This window comes from Humulus lupulus, chromosome 4 (assembly GCF_963169125.1).
Source record: "Humulus lupulus chromosome 4, drHumLupu1.1, whole genome shotgun sequence".
Classification (NCBI taxonomy): Eukaryota; Viridiplantae; Streptophyta; class Magnoliopsida; order Rosales; family Cannabaceae; genus Humulus; species Humulus lupulus.
In genome coordinates this window covers 193,845,617-193,863,042 of record NC_084796.1, presented here as the reverse complement: position 1 = coordinate 193,863,042, position 17,426 = coordinate 193,845,617, and the positions used below count along the sequence as shown (strand labels likewise).

At 31.8% G+C, this 17,426-nt stretch overlaps 1 pseudogene; it reads left to right on the top strand.

The window, feature by feature from the left end:
* LOC133832767 (outer envelope protein 61-like) overlaps window positions 1-14,632 on the top strand; it is a 68,470-nt pseudogene extending 53,838 nt beyond the window's left edge.
* The last annotated feature ends 2,794 nt before the right edge of the window (window positions 14,633-17,426 follow it).

Genomic DNA, 17,426 nt, shown 5'->3' with positions numbered 1-17,426 from the left:
GCTATGAACTTGAACAAAATATAAATACATGGAAAACAACCATCAACACACATAGGGATTCGAAAATCAAAACAACAATCAACAACAAAATAATCAACATGACAAGAGAAAGGCTAGAGATTTACTACATCCTTGATGGTGTTCAAGAACACAAGAGCACACAATCTTGGCACCCTAGAGATTTCGAAACACACACAAAAAGCAAAGAAAAACTTAGAACCAAGAAGATGGGATGGTGAACTTAGAGTATTCAATGCACAAAGTAAAATCTTTACCTAGGGATTTTTGAAATCCTATTCCTTTCCTCCTTCTCCTTCTCCTTCTTTCTTCCTCCCTTTCTCTCTCTAGCCGAGCCTCCCTCTCTCTCTTCCTCCTCTATGCAAACAGCAGCCAAGAAAAATGAGAACCCTCAAGTTCTCTTTGTTATTATAAAGGTCTTAGTAGCCAAACCCTAACTAATGGGAAAAGGTATGTCATAAATTCTAATTTCCTTGATTTTTGTCTTGGAATCAATTAGAATAATGGAGACAATTAAAGGAAATTGTGTCAACCTAGCAAAAAGGAAACTAATCTCAAGTTTTGATTTCCTCTCCCCTTGACCAACCCCCTTATCCTTTCTCTCTCTATATATACTCGCCAAGCATGGCCTTTTCACACCACCATGTTCATTTCTCCACCTTCCAAAATTAGCTCAAGTCAACCAATCAATCCCTTGCCTCTTTCTTAACTTTATTTTCTATTAAATTTTCTATCAAAATTATATTAAATAAAATGAAAAAAAAAAGATTTCCCATTTACTCACAAGTGTTCTAGAAATATTCTCTTTTTATACTAACAAAAATAAATAAAAAGGAAAAACATATTAAGCATAGAAAACTAATGTATGCTCACCATGCATACTATGCACATGCACACACACACACACAAGCGCTAGGGTGCATTTCTACTAACTATGCACCTTAGTGCACCCAACCAAAACTCAAGAAAGCTCTTAAAATAGAATAATTAAATAAAACAATTAACAAAATTATACTCTCATAATTTCTAGCAAACAATTAGAAATAATTTCCTAACACTTAACAGTTAATTTTAAAAAAATAACGCCCACAAATTAATAAAATAAAAAAAATTGGTGCACTACACTTTTCATCAAAAACAAAATTAAGTCTATATATTGATAAATAAGGAATTTCTTAGTACCTTCTTTCGTTTTGTATTTGTTTTCCAATGCTCTAAAATTTCTTTAGCAGAACTTGTATTAGTGTAGAGATCATACATGCGATTTGACAACGCGTTGAGTATGTGACCCCTACATATTAACTCATCTCTCTCCATTTTCTTCCTTGTAGGAATCCCTTCAATGGATTCTTCCACAGTAGGAGTTGGAAGTGGCTTTAAATTCAGATCAAGAATGTAGGAGACTTTGAGAGTTGTGAGAAGGAACTCTTATCTTCCCACCTTACATAATGTGAGCCATCAAAGCGATCAAGTCGTGCAAAGTCATGCGACATGAATTTGAGAGTATAGATTGATGAAGAACTTTCCTCAATGGTTGAATTGATGAAGAATACAAGAGATGGATTAGGGAGTTTGATTGTTGGGGATGAGACAACAAATCAACAGTGTAGAAAAATCTATAATCACAAAATAATAATAACAAAAGAGAGAAATCAAACAAAGATTTGAACAAGATGAGAATCTTTGTCCAAATTCTTTATTTCAAACCACTAAAGAGAATTGTTTGAGGTTTCTTCAAAGATAGAATGAGAATTGGGGTATAACAAGCCTTGAAACTCAACAATCAAGCAATTTTTTTGATGAGTTTCTTAGAGAAAAGGGTTGATCTGAAAAAGCTATAGAGAGAAATTTCAAAAGTGTGATTAAGGCCTTTGGATTCTAAAAACCCACAATATATATATATATTTGTAAATTTATATAGTGTTAAACTGTAATAGGCATCTTTCCAATGTGTTTAAATTGATGAAAAAACATATATTTTGGAGTTAAAACACGTCATCAGGCTGCAAAAGTGGAAACATGTCACAACTATAAAATGGTCAGGCAACGTGTCACGTAAAACTCTCATTTGAGGGCTTTAGGAAGTGGTTGTAGCGCACCAAATTTTTATTTTTATTATTATTATTTTATGTGTTTGGTTATTTTGAATTTAACTATTTAATTGCTAATTTTTTAAATGTTTGAAATAATTTCAATTGTTTTATTTATTTGAATAGTGGCGATTGGTTGTGCATGAGTTTTGATTGTGTGCATGTGGGAGCATAGTAAGTAGTGATAGACATGCATGGTCATGTATGTACAAGTGCACGACATGCTTGGTGAGCATGCAAGAGAACCTAGACTAAATAGTGAGAATGTTAGTGATTTCCCTATTTTTAGAAAGACTATCAACTTAAGAATTCTAGAAGGTTTGTGCTTCATACAAGAGAGAAAAGGAAACAAAAATTGTAAGAGAAAGAGAGAGAGAGAGTGGCATGTGTAATATGATTTATCTAGATGCATAACAATCCTAATATGCAGAATAGACTGAATAGGATTGTCACAAAATTAAGGAGATCGTTAGAGTATACCACCAGTCATTGATTTTGTTCATTTCGATCTAAAAAATTTAGATCTACAAAAATAAAAGCAAAGAGTATTAGTGAGGGTAAAGGACTTCCAAGCTTTCACTAGCTCTTTAGATGGAATATGAGAATGAGCGTTGAGCTTGGGGACCAAAACTCTATATTTATATAGGTGAGACCTTCCATCCAGGTCTCTGCCACAATTGATGTCAAAATATATGACAATCAATAAAATATGAAATATTGGGTAACTTAATATTGAGTAACTACCTTAAATGTTGCCCATATTGAGAATATCTATCAATTAATCCCAATATTGACTTTAATCATGATTAATTATAATTATAGCTTTTGGTAACTCAAATTAATTTAATAAAATATTCTAACATTCTCCCACTTGGTCTGCCTTTAAACTAAAGTACCACATAAGCTCAATGATTATCCTTGTTAGGCAACAAACACATGAATCATAGCGATAGGTCCTCTTGTATTATGAGTATTATCTTCCATGTACTACAATATATTTATTACTTAACAATAAACTTTATGTGGCGATGCAACTTAATGAATAAACCTTATGTTTATTCAGGTCCAATGAAGATAAATTTTCTCAAATGAAATTAAGGCGCACATGAATATGAGAAAATATCTAAATAAGAATCATTGATAACTTTTAATGAAAAATTACACAAGGGAAGAAGAATCTCATATATTCACTTTATGATCATTGAATTTATGTAGTGGCATGCCTTTAGTCAAAGGATCTGCGATCATTCAATTTAGTACTTGTGTGCTTAATGACCACTTTCATTTTCTTTAGCACGCTCCTTCATGGCTAGATACTTAATGTCAATACACTAGCTTCAACTACAATTATTGTTGTTTCAAGCCATAAATACTACAATTGAATTTGTCGCAAAGTTTTCTTTATGGTTTAGAAATACAATCTACAACTCTAAGACCTAAAATTCTATAATTATACACCATATGATGTATCCTCAAAACAATAAATGAATCTGACTTCTAAAGTGGAAATTGCAATCAGGGTTTTTCGTAATCCTCACAACTCTAACAATATTTATAAAACATAATCAAATGTTGAATTATACGAATCAATATAACCTGAGAGGTCTGAATCTAAGTAGTTAACTGTTGGGTTTTATGCCCTTATAAAACCATGTCGGGCATGTAACACGATTTCATATTGTCAATAAAAGTATTAGAAATAATTTAGTTTGACAACCATGTTGCTTGCTTGTTTTATGACATGATTATTGAAATAATACAAACATTTATAAAACTATGAACATATGGATAGTTACAATTATAGTGACTAGGTCACAGTGGATTTTAATTGTAATTATATGTTCAAAAGAACAAGTCCTAAGATTAGATCAGTGCATTAGATTTTCACTGATTATGCAATCTACTATATGATATACTACACACTCGGGGTGTGATATCTTGTCCAAGGCATTGACCAAGTAGATAAGATCAGATGTATTTGGTTACATCGGAGTAGGACCGATATTCATTATTGATTGATAAATAAGTGTCATTGTTATCAAATTTAATCAATGTCACAACGTTGACCATAGGCTAAGTCGATCTTAATTATGAGTGATAATATTATGCTAATTATATTATTTAAATCTTTTGACTCGTTCGTTACTAGCTTACCCTACAGTCTAGCCCATCCTTACATCTTGGAGATTTAGTAGTGTAATTGAGTGGGAGTATTATTCATAGATATGAAATCTATAAATACTATATAAGAATTGAAAAGATGATTTCCTTAATTTCTTTGTTCAAAAGGTTACATGATTGAGATCTCATTTCTGTGATTAAGTTCACGGAAATATCATTTATAAGGAACTTAGTGGAAGTTAAGGATAAAATACTGATGAGGGGTAAAATGGTAATTTACACCCAGCTCGTTAGTAAGTCATCGATAGAGGATTGACTAACTGTAATGGTTATAACAATGGATAACGTATTTAGGGTTTTGAAAATACATTCTATGAATTCAAGAGTTCAGTTCCGAGTCCATAGTGGAGTCACAAGGAATTAATAAGGTAGTGAAATTATTCATAAATAAATTCATGGTAACTTATTGGAGCTTGATTTTATGGATCCATGGTCCCCGCATCACCTTTCATTAAATCATCTAGAATGTCTCAATTAATTGATTTAATTATCAATTAGGATTTTAAAAGTTGACTAGGGAAATTTCAGAAAATTTACAAAGATGTGAGATTTGGAGAATAAAAGAGATGCTTTGGGTAAATTTATTAATATTGATAAATTGCTATCAATATAAACAAATAATAGTAAATCAAGTTTCAAATTATAATTAGTTAATTTGAATAATGATTTAATTAATTAATTAAAAATAAATAAATAAAAGGTTTTGAATTTAGGCCCAATTGGAATTTAAATTCAAAACAAAGAGATTGGGCCCAAGTCCATTTATGGCAACCCAAGGCTGTTATTTTATTTTTGTTTATTATTTTTAATTAATTAAAATTTAAAGTTAAATTTAAATAAAGCCCATTAAGTTGCCTATATAAGGAATATGATATCTAGGGTTTTCATAAGGAAGTCAGTTTCAGTTGATTCATTGGGTAAGTGAAAACCTAGATAGTCTAACTTTTCTTGGCCACTCTCTCTTCCTCTTCTCTTCTATATCTCTATCTCATGTGTTGAGAACTAATCCACACTAGTTCTAGGTTGACCAAAGGCTTGGCGAGGAAGACTGTGTTGCTGATCTAGTTCAATCTCTGGTTAATACTTTGCCACAGAAAGGAATCAAGGGTTAGCGACATTGAATGAAGGAGTTGTTCTAGTTCTGTTGCATAATGTAAGTTTTTACTTTACTCTGATTTGTATCAATTTCATAGAAGTATGTTCTAGGGATTTGCATGTTTGTTTGATAATATGTAAATTGCATGAAAATAAATAAAGATCCTGCAATAAGAATATTTCCTACATTAACTATTTCCAGATTGTCAGTTCGTCTCAATATATTTATGTAATCCTTAGTATCATAAAGATACCTCATCACTTTCCATGTAGCTCTTAGGTGGTCTAAACTTAAGTTATTCCAATATCATACCATCATACTAACAGTAAATGCAATGTTGGTTTTGAGTATACATCAGGCTTCAGACAATAGAAGCATAAGGAATGTTCTTCATTTCTTCCATTTCCAGATCATTATCTGAATACTGGCTCAAATTTAATTTATCACCCTTAACAATAAGAGCAACACTTGATGAACATTCTCTTATCAAAAATCTCTCTAAAATTTAGTTGATGTAGGCTTCTTGAGATAGACCTAAAATACCTTAATATCTATCTCGATAGTTCTTAATGACAATGGAATAAGATGTATCACCCATATCCTTAATCTCAAAGTTCTTTGACAGTAACTGTTTCACCTCATGGAGAAAACCCCTATCATTGGTTGCAAGAAGAATATTTTCCATGTATAAAACAAGAAAATAATTCTTACTCCCACTGACCTTCTGATATATACATTGATCCATGACATTCTCTTAAAATCCAAAGGAAGAGATGTGTAAAGCGCCATATTCTATTACTTCGTAAAACGTCTCTCATCTCATAAATAATTAGAAAATACCATTTAACATATGAAATTTAGTGGAGCCTTGATAAAACATGCAAGTTGGGCCCAATAGTTTAAAATAAAAATAAAAGTGCTCTTATTCAATGTTTAAAGAAAAAAAAATTTTAATTCCCACTAATAAGTTTAAAATTAAAGTCCATAACATGATTTTTTAAAACTCAACGCTTATGTTGATCGTCTATTCATTCATAGGATACCCCTACGCCATATACACCCAGATGTTGGAACTTCCCACATCACAGCGCGTGCCAGAGAGAAACCCTATTTATTACCTAAAAGGGGAAAAGTAAAGGATGAGTTAAAAGCTCAGTAAGGAAGTACAAACCAATACAATAATATTCAAGGAAACACAAGACGAACATATTCATATCGTAAAACTCATAGCATATCATACCATAGCCAAAACATATTCTTTTCATAATTACATCGTATCACCTTCATAATCAAAATCATAATCACACATCACAATCACACATCATAATCATAATCATACTCTTTGTGATCATGGCACCGCTATTGTCCATGCCACATCTTGAGGTAACCAACAAAATCATAAAACTGGAAAGACCTCCTCTATGAGGTAAACATGATCTCAGGTCCTCGAATAATCTCGGTGTGTCTACCCTATGAGTTACGTCATATCCTTAGTAACTCCTTTGTTACGTCATATCCTTAGTAACTCCTTTGTTGTTTCGCGTTCAGCACGCTAGCAACCCTTTACTTTTCATACATCATACAAACACGTGTAATCCATTTCACATCAAAACAAGGAAACACATGTTGCATCATACTCATCATAAAATTTCAAGATCGAACTCCATTTTTTCATGTTACATGGTCTACCATCATACATAGCACATCATTATCCCCATAACATACAAATCTTACCATTTCATTGTTGGGGTTTTATGCCCTAATTAAAACCCAATTTCTTTGTAATCTCATTTATTATCAATAAAAGAATAGAAATCATTTTTTGACTTGGTCAATCACTTTGCTCACATGTTTTATTTTCATGATTATTTGTTTAATATAAACTTCTATTAAATCTTGAGCATATAGTTAATCGTATATATAGTGACGTAATCACAGTGGGATATAAATATGATTATATGTTCAAAATAAGTTAGTCCTAAGATTAGTCATTGCATAGGATTTACACTGACTTTCCCATCTATGATATGATCTACTTACACATTACAGTGTTATGTTCTTTCCAGAACATTAGCAAAGTAGATAAGATCGGATGTATTTGTTACATCTGACTGGACCGATATTGACAGTAGATATGATAAGTAAACATACTGTTATTATCTATTCTAGTCATATCATATAGTTGACCATAGGTCAATTAAATCTTCATTCTGAGTGGTTAGTACTTTAACTGATTGTATTATTTGAGTTCTTTGACTTGTTCATTACCATCTTACCCTACGGACTAGCCCATACTTACATCTTGGGAACTCAGTAGTATAATTGAGTGGGAGTGTTAATCATAGATATGAACATCTATATCTTCTAATGAAGAAGTGAAATGATGGTTCCCTTTTAGTTTGGCTCAAGGTGTTAAATGATAGAGATCTCATTTCAGTAATTAATATTAGTTTACTGGAATATCATTTACAAGGAACTAAATGTTTTAAGGATAAAATACAATGAGGGGTAAAACGGTATTTTAGTCCCATCTCATTGTAGATCGTCTATAGAGGATTGAGTGAAAATTATGGTTGTAACAATGGATAATTAATAATGTATCTATATTGCTTATAGAACGTTCTATGAATTCAAGACTTCAATTCAGAGTCTTTAGTGGAGTCACGAGGAATTAATAAGTTAGTAAATTTATTTGTTAGAGTTATGATAACTTATTGGAGCTTGATTTCATAGGCCCATAGTACCTTGAATAAAATCATCTAGATAGTCTCAATTAATTGATTTAATTATCAATTAGAATTATCAAAGTTGATCAGGTCAATTTTGGATAGTTTCAAAGAGTTATGTAATTTTGAGAAGAAAAGAAAACTTAAGGCAGATATATTAATTAAGATAAATTGGTATCTAAATTAATAAATAAGTTTAAATCAAGGTTCAAACTGTAAATAATTAATTTGATAAATGATTGAAATAATTATTTAATTAATTAAATAAATAGAAAATACACCGGGCTTGATTTTAAGTCCAATGGGCTTATAATCAAATGAGAAATTTCACGAGCCTAAAGCCCAAGATAATTTCGATCTAGGGTTGATTATTGACTATTATTTTATTGATTCACTACTACAAAATTGTACTTAGACGACATGCATGAGATGACGTTTGTAGTAGAACTGTCGTGTCATGTTAAAAATATACATGACACAACAGTCGCTCGCAAATTGTTGTGCCATGCAAATTAAAACTCACATGAAAAGACAATTCTAATGAGACTGTTGTAACATGTCTATTTTTAACATGAGACAACATTTCTACTTAAACTGTTGTCTAATGCAAAAGAATGAGTTTTGTTTTTAAATTAGTTATTCAAATAATTGTTTAAATTTTTAATACTTTTTTATAATATTAATTGCTAATTTAATTACTTATTATATATTTAATAAACAAAGATTTCTTTTATTAAAAATTCATTAATGATGGTGTTGTTTGGTAACACCTAAAAAAATAATTTTTTTATTTAGTTAATTAAAAATTTGACAATTAAACATAAAACGGTGCTTGGTAACTTTATTTTTATTTATTATTTTTAAAATTTTCAATTAAAATTCATTAAATTTTGAAAATAGAATTTTTTTTTCACTTTTTTTTTAAACCGTTTCAACCTTTTGTTTCTTTTTTTTTTCTTCTCTTCTTCAAATCAACACCTCATTTCATATTGTTAAACAAAAAATAAAAATAAAAGTTATCAAACACGTTTATTGTTTTTTGTTTTTAAAAACAAAAAATAATAAACACGTTAAATCACTTTTATTTTTATTTTTTGTTTAACAATATAGGGTTTTGATTTGAAGAATAGAAGAAAAAAAAAGAAAGGAAAAGTCGAAAACAGTTAAAAAAAAATTTGAAAGTGAAAAAATTCTATTTTCAAAATTTAATAAATTTTAATTAAAATTTTAAAAAATGACAAATAAAAATAAAGTTACCAAACACATTTTATGTTTAATTGTTAAAATTTTTAATTAATTAAATAAAAAATAATTTTTTTAAGTGTTACCAAACAATATAAATTTTTTTACCAATTAAACACAACCATACTTATTAAAAATTTATAGTATTAATTTTATTTTTTTCTTTTAAAACTAATAAAAACTATTTTTTTTAAAATAGATAAAAAAATTTCTCTTCATTGTTTTTTTTTAAAGAATGACTTATTTCTAGGTTAATCGTGACCCCCTCCACCTCTGTTCGACAACCCTGCGCACAACACCTTTTCTGTGACGACGCCCCCCACCTCCGTTCGACAACTCGGACAGCACCCCAAGACAGTAGCCCAGCCGCCGTTCGACCCCAGGACACCAACCCCACTATTGTTCGACATCCACAATAGCTCGTGTGACTGGAGGAAACCTCTCTTCTCCGGCGACTGGTTTCCTCCTTATGCGACAACACCTCAGGTGCACTACGGATTCCCCAGGTATGGACCTTCGCCATGTCTCATATTTCCCTTTTCTTTATTTTTTTTTTCTCTCAAAGTTCAAACTCCCAAAAATTCTTCTCAACTTTCTTTCTTCTGATTTCTGGGATTGAAGATTCAGAATGCCGAATTGGGTCTTTTGTAGAGTTTTGTTTTGTTAAATCTTACCTTGATTGGTTTATAAAACTATAGAAATTGTCTTATATTGTAGAAGAGCTACTATTGGTTTGATTCTTTTTTTGCTTCTTGTTCATGTTGCAGTCCAAGTTTAAGTTGATTGATTTGGCTCTCAAGTCTTGCTATCTTTGGAAGTTAAAGGCCTCTTCTTTAGTTACTTTGCAAGATTCATTGATCCACTAAAAAATAAAACCATTCCCCCCTTTCTTTCTTAACTAGATCATTTGGTCTGCAATGTTTTTAAACAACTGCTGTAATTTTAGAAATCTTAATTATATCACTTGATCTGCAATGTTCTTGCTAATAGAGAAATAACTGCTTTTAATCATAGAAAATCTTAACTATATCACTTAATCTACAATGTTTCTGCTTCTACAGGGGAAAAAATCAAATATTGTCTTTAGAAAACTCTTACCTGCAATTCAAATTATTTTATCAGTTTTTGTTGATTAAGGACTGATTAGAACATCAATGGTCAACCATTCGATTATATAGTGGAACATATATTTCATAAAGTGTTCGTAGATTCCCCTAGTCTTTCTTCATTCTCTTCATTCACACTTGTTTTGCATATAATTTGGCAGGGAAATGAGCTTCACAGCCAAGGAAAGTACAATGATGCCTTGAAGAAGTACTATCTTGTGAGTATATTTACTGTTACTTTGGCCTACTTGAAGAAAACTTTCTCTACTTTCAATGTGAACTTTTGGTTTTTGAGTATGATTAGTACTTTTCATCTTTGAAATATTAGGCAAAAAAGAACCTAAATGGCATTCCATCATCGAAAGGTCAATCACTATAGTTGGCATGCTCACTAAACTTGATGTCATGTTACTTGAAAACAAAGTAGTTTGATAAATGCACAAAAGAAGATTCTGAGGTATTGAGTTGTTTTCCTTTTGTTTTCTATTATACTATATATAAGTCAACTGTGATTAATAATCAAGACATTTATAATAATAGCACCAAAGCCAGAGGACTATTTGTCTCTAATATTGCTTTTTTATTTTCTCATTTTCAATCGATCAGTTTTGATCTTATAATAAAAAAATTGTTTTAGAAAATAATGCTTTTATGTTCAGAAGGTATATGAAGATATTAACAATTCAATAATGCTCTTTTTCTTTTTTAACTTGCTCATCAGTTTAAAAATGTTTTACATTGTTACAGGTATTGGATATGTGTGAAGAATGTGAAAGCACTTTACCGAAGAGGTCAAGCGTATAAAGAACTAGGTCAACTACAAGTGAGTTTCTTTTAAATGTCTTCTGAACGATGTTTGTGCAATTGCCCTGCTAACCATTGGGGGACACTCTTGTTGTTAGGATGTTGTCTTTGATCTTATCAAGGCTCATGAAGTTTCTCCTGATGATGAAACAATTGCAGAGGTCTTGAGGTGTGATTTCTTGTGAATGATCTTCTTGGAATTTGTTATAGCAGATTAACATCAATTGTTCCTTCTTTTTCTTTTTTTAACTTGCATATATTGTTTTAACATGGCTGTTGAGGAAAGATTAATGAAGGAGGGAGGTGTACGTACACCAAGACGTTTGTTAATTTTGTACTTATTTTATTTTCAGATGATGTTAGTTCATTACTTTTCATGCAGTTCGTATGAAGCTTTATGTTAAACTTTTTAAGTTTTATTTTATTTTTTATTAATTTTTAGGCTTAGTAATTGAAGAGATAAATGAAGATGAGACTGCAACTTCCTATGACATTAAACGATCATCAACACAATGTTTAGTCACACAATCAGGAGAAATCAGTGACTCAGATAAAACAGAGAGTGTCTTCCAATGGTGGTCTGTCAACCAATTAAGAGCATCTGCAGGCTTTAAAAAATGATCCTGGATCTATTAGGTTGGTAACTTGGTATCTTCATATCAAATGTTAGAAGTAGGTCTTACTATTAAAATTTGATGCATTAGATTGTGTAGGAATTTTTAGCGGGAGCATTATTAATACAGAAATATAACCTTTATTTTTAACATCCATGTTGATCTTGCGGCTTGTAGGTTTCTGCTCTAAAGGAGTTGTCTTCTTTTTTTTAGGCACTCTAATTTTGTTTTTGTTTTTCTTTGTGTAAGAGGACATCTAGTTTTGTTTGCTCATGCTACATACTTTTGTACATCTCTCCCTCCCTCCCTCCCTCCCTCTCTCATAAACTTATATATAAACAACCTCTTGCTTGATATTTTTAGTGCTGAAGCTAAGCCAACATTGTGTTTTTATTCTAATATGCTATCGAAGTGCTATTTTACTCCTTTAGGGTCTCTTTTGTTGTAAGGTTTCTCAGAGCTGAACTAAAATTTCATACAAGATTTGTAGTTTTCACGTTGGAAAACTGGTTACTTTTTTTCTTTTTAAAAAATCTACTATTCTCATCGTTTATTTGTTGCAATTTTTTCTAGTCTATTTTTTTTCATTCATAGCATTGCAACCCAAGCAATTTATTTTTGTGCATGTGTGTCTTCATTAATAGATCATTCCAGAAATTCATCGCAAATGATGATCCTGAAACTCTTGCAACTTTGAATGCTGGTAATTTTGGAGTGGTAAATGCTGACATGGTAAAGTCTGTATCAAACATGATTGGCAAAATGTCAGCTCAGTAACTTCAGAGAATGTTTGAATTGGCTTCCTCATTTCAGGGGGATAACCCAAGTATTATGGGAGGCCTTGGTACTAATGACAGTTTCAAACCTAGGCCAGTTCCTCCAAATCTGACATTTGACATGTTAAAACAACATCTGATATGATGAATAAAATGTCCCCAGAGGAACTTCAGAAGATGTTCAAAATGGCATCACAATTGAGGGGAAATAACTCATTTCCAATGCCAACAACTCTAAATTCAGTTGGACCCAGTTCAGATGGTGGTTTTATAGCAGGACCTAGTTCTGTTATAGATGAAACTAATGTTTAAGGCAAAAGTAGTTCATACGGTACATCTTTAAATTCAAGAAGTTTTCCAGCTCAATTGAGCTTCCCCGCCCCCACTGGTGATCTGCAAGAACAGATGAGAAACCAAATGAAAGATCCAACAATGCGGCAGGTTTGCCTTTTTTACTTTATGAGACATTTTCATAATCTTCTGAAGCCTTTTGTTATGTCTATATTATTTTTAAATATTTTACCAACAAAATTGCTATGTACATTGAATTATTTTCATTTCAGACTCGAGAGGATAGCATCTTATGACCAAGAAATTGCTGCATTATAGAATTTTTTTTTCAAGACTAAATTTACAAAACTGGGATCAGTTTTCTACTCACTAATAGTAACATTGGATTCCAATAAATTATTGATTTTTTTTGTTTTTTTGTTATTTCTTGGGCCAATTTATATGGGTTTTTTTAATAGAGTAAGATCCATGCTTTAAAATTATTGAGTGAAGATGGGTTGACAATATTTTGACTAGGTACTTGACCATTTGATGATGGAAAGCATTCAACTTATACAATTTTCTTACACATCCATTAAACTTTCATTAAAATGATATGCAAATGTTCACATCAATGATAAAAAAATATGAGCCCAGAAATGATGGCAAACATGGGTGAACAATTCGGTTTCAAGCTTTCCCTAGAAGATGCAGAGAAAGCCCAACAAGTGATGTCATCTTTAACACCAAAGAGCTTGGATAAAATGGTACTTTCTTAGATCCCAAGTTTTGGCTTTATGTTATTCAATTATCAATGTATACCCTAAATTTCTTTTTATTAGGTTAATCGCTATAATTTTTTCAGTTTGGTGTTGTGTTAGTACTAGTAACCTAGTACTACTAGGGCATGATACCAAAGTAGTTAATGTAATATAGAGACTGTGAGTTAATTTACTTAGACTTGGATGAATTTAGGGAGTTCACAACTGACTTGAGTTATAACAACCTGGTTCGCTGCGTAGAACTCGTAAATATGAATGAGGCCTTTTGAATGCTTAAAACAACCTCCTCCTTTCCTTGCCTTGAGGAACTTGATCTAAGGACCTCTCTTTTTGTAGAAGTTGGCCAGTAAGGTAATGTTGTATAATTAACGGCTTGGATTTTTTTTTTTGCTTCCTTGTCCTCTTGAGTGCAAGTCAAACTAATGATAGGTGAGCAATCACGCACTCCCTATACCACACTAGTTTTTGTGACTTCACTAAAATTTTGCTACATGGAAGAGTATCACCCCTGAGCTTGTCAAAAATAAGAGAAACTAAAAAGCTTTACTTGTTGTTTTAATGGTGCCAATAGTGTATATTATCTTTGTACAAATTTGAAAGTTAAATCTTGGTGCTACTTCTTGATACAGATGCGATGGGCAGATAGGATGCAAAGGGGAGTGGAAGGTGTGAAGACGACAAAGAATTGGCTTTTAGGTAGACCCGGTATGATTTTGGCTGTAGTCATGCTTATCTTAGCAATAATCCTTCACCGTCTGGGCTATATAGGGGGCTAGAACGGAACCCATGCTTGTTAACTATCTCACCAACTAGTTCAACCTATAGATGAGTGAATTGGTCAAAATCAAGAATCCTTTATGACAATATATAACCTTATGTGGAGGTTAAATGGTGCTATACAATGTGGAAGAAAAGAAAGGAGGGAATGTTTTTGTTTTCTAGTGGGTTAATATTAATTTTCATTTAATATTAATTTTAATTATACCTTATGATGTTTATTTTAATAACTTTGTTTTAAATGCAGACGACACTGGATGTTAGTGATCATTGATCCAGATGACCATACATGTCACTATCTTGATCAACTTAGAAAATCTCCTCCAAATGATTTGAAGAACCTTATGAATAGGTAATACATTTGAAACTCATTTTAGAATATAATATGGTTATTTGATATGGAAATAAAAAATTAAGATGCTCTTCATATTGATGTATATATAGTATCTCTTCACACATTAAGTGAAAGACGGGAAGGAATGAAAAAAACTACAAGTGGAAAATAGTCAATTGCCCTCGTCAAACATCTTCAGTAGAGTGCGGCTTTTATATCATAAGGATGATGAAGGACTATTGCTTGAATGAGACACCCATGCGATGACTAACTAGTAATGTAAGTGTATTTATTATTATTGAACCACAATTCTATTGAATTTAATTTCTGACTTAGTTTTTTATTTTGTGTTTTGTAGTGTGGTGGGAAGAATACATATACACTTGGCAAAATTAATGAAACTCGAAATAAATGGGCAGCCAAGCTTCTTGAGCGGATGATTCATAGCTAGAGTAACTTTTGAAATCAGAATTAAAAAATATACTAATTGTAGTTTTTAGTTAGCACTTACATAGTTATTCCAAGTGTATATTTTGATCTTGTAATTTTTAGATTTGGAACATACTGAGTTCTATTGATTTTGTCTGCCTATTGATTCTGTCTAAACTATGTCGTAATTACATAGGAAATTATGAATGAATATAGTGGTTAAAGATAAAGAAATGAAAAAATTCTCATATTCTACATGGGACGCTGGTCTCCACAAAACTTTCGTCTTATGTATTGCAGGACGATTCTTGCACATAAATTGTCATCTCATGTACTACAGGAGGATGACGCTCGAGTAGGAACTATCGTCTCATTTACTGCAGTGGATGATGCTTGCACAGAAACTGTCGTCTCATGTACTACAAGAGACAACGTTTGTATATGAACCATCGTCTCATGTACGACATGAGATGACGCTTTTATTTAAACCATCGTTTCATGCCTTACATGGCATGACATTATATGAGACGACAGTAATAGAACCGACGTATTAGAGTCCATACGACAGTTTAAAACCATCGTCCCATGTCAATTTTGTAGTAGTGATTTGTTAATTAAATTAAATGGCGTAATTGAGTCTATAAAAGAAATGCTAAGAGAGAGTTGAAAACATAAGTCGAAACACAAGTTTAATCACTAGTTTTCTGATACATTCTCTCTATAAACATAAGTCATTTTCTAAGCCTCATTATTCTTTCTCTTATTCTCTCCCTATCTATCTCATGTGTTGATAATTGCCCACCTAGTCTAGGTGATTCTAAGGATACTTTGGAAGGCTATGAAGAAAATTGAAGATCGGTTTAGTTTCTTGGTAATACTCTGTGACAGAAAGGATACAAGGGTTAGAGAAACTGGAGGAATTACTCATTCATTTCGCTGCGTATAATGTAAGTATTCTCATCATTATTTTTCTTTGAATTAAATTTTAGAAATATGTTCTAGGTTGTCTCATATTAACTTGTTTAATATTAGATATACATGATAATAAATAAAGAACATGTATAATTTTACCCAACATTCATAGCATAAACATAGGAATTCTATCTAACTTCCTTACCTCAGGTCTGAGCAAAGCAAAAATGAGAAAAACTTCACATTGAGGCTATAATCATAATCAAACATCATCTCTTAGAATACCATATCAATACTCATGTCCAACACATATACCCCACGTGTGCATGAGTCATGCATACGTGAAACTCATCGAAATTAATAATGCAATCTGGGTAGTGCTTGCTGCCTATATGTTTTGTTTCCAGATTCTAGGGCAAACATTGAAAATCGTATCTCTTATACCTCAAGACATTTTCCTCTAAACATTTACAGTGACCCTTATACATGTTTAAACTATCACCGTACAGAATTTTATAGCTTTTTTATTAGTAAAACTCGTTTAACAGTCAAAACAATCTGGGCGGTGCATGCTTCCTATAAATTTTTTCCAGATTTACATCAAAATGTCAAAACGTTCATAACTTGGTTTTAAAAATACCTTTTTACGATTTTCCAAATCCTATCATCAAGTACTCACAAAGAAATATGTAGCAACATAAATATTTTTACACAGAAAGAGGCAGTAGAGAGTGATCTGACCCGTGTGAAGCTAGACCACGAAATTTTGGCAGCATGCATTTTTTTTTTACACAACCTACATCAATAAGCATTTCTAGGATAACTCTAGCCACATGCATGCATGCAAATCATCATACCACACATAAATCTCAACCTTAAGCATAAAATAAGCTGAAAAACTATTTAAACACTCGATACAACTATATCTACAAGAACCACCACAAAACATAAAGAACTCAACTATAGATTCTACCATTCGAAGCCCTTGCTTGGAGATATGTTCCTTAGCTCTTCAACACCTTTCCTTAGTGCTCTAAACTCTCAAAATTGAGCCCCAAGTTTCACATGCATATTTTTAAGAAAAGGATTAGGGTAGAAAACTTAGAAGAGGAAGAAAACATGCAAAATACCAAGATTTCTTACCTTGCTTCCACCAGATCACGAAAGTGCTAACTCCTTGAGGTACTACCCATACATGCCTGTCTTAAACCCTAGAAAAAAAGATCAAAGCCATGGATGGCTATTAGATCACATGCATGCAATGGGAGA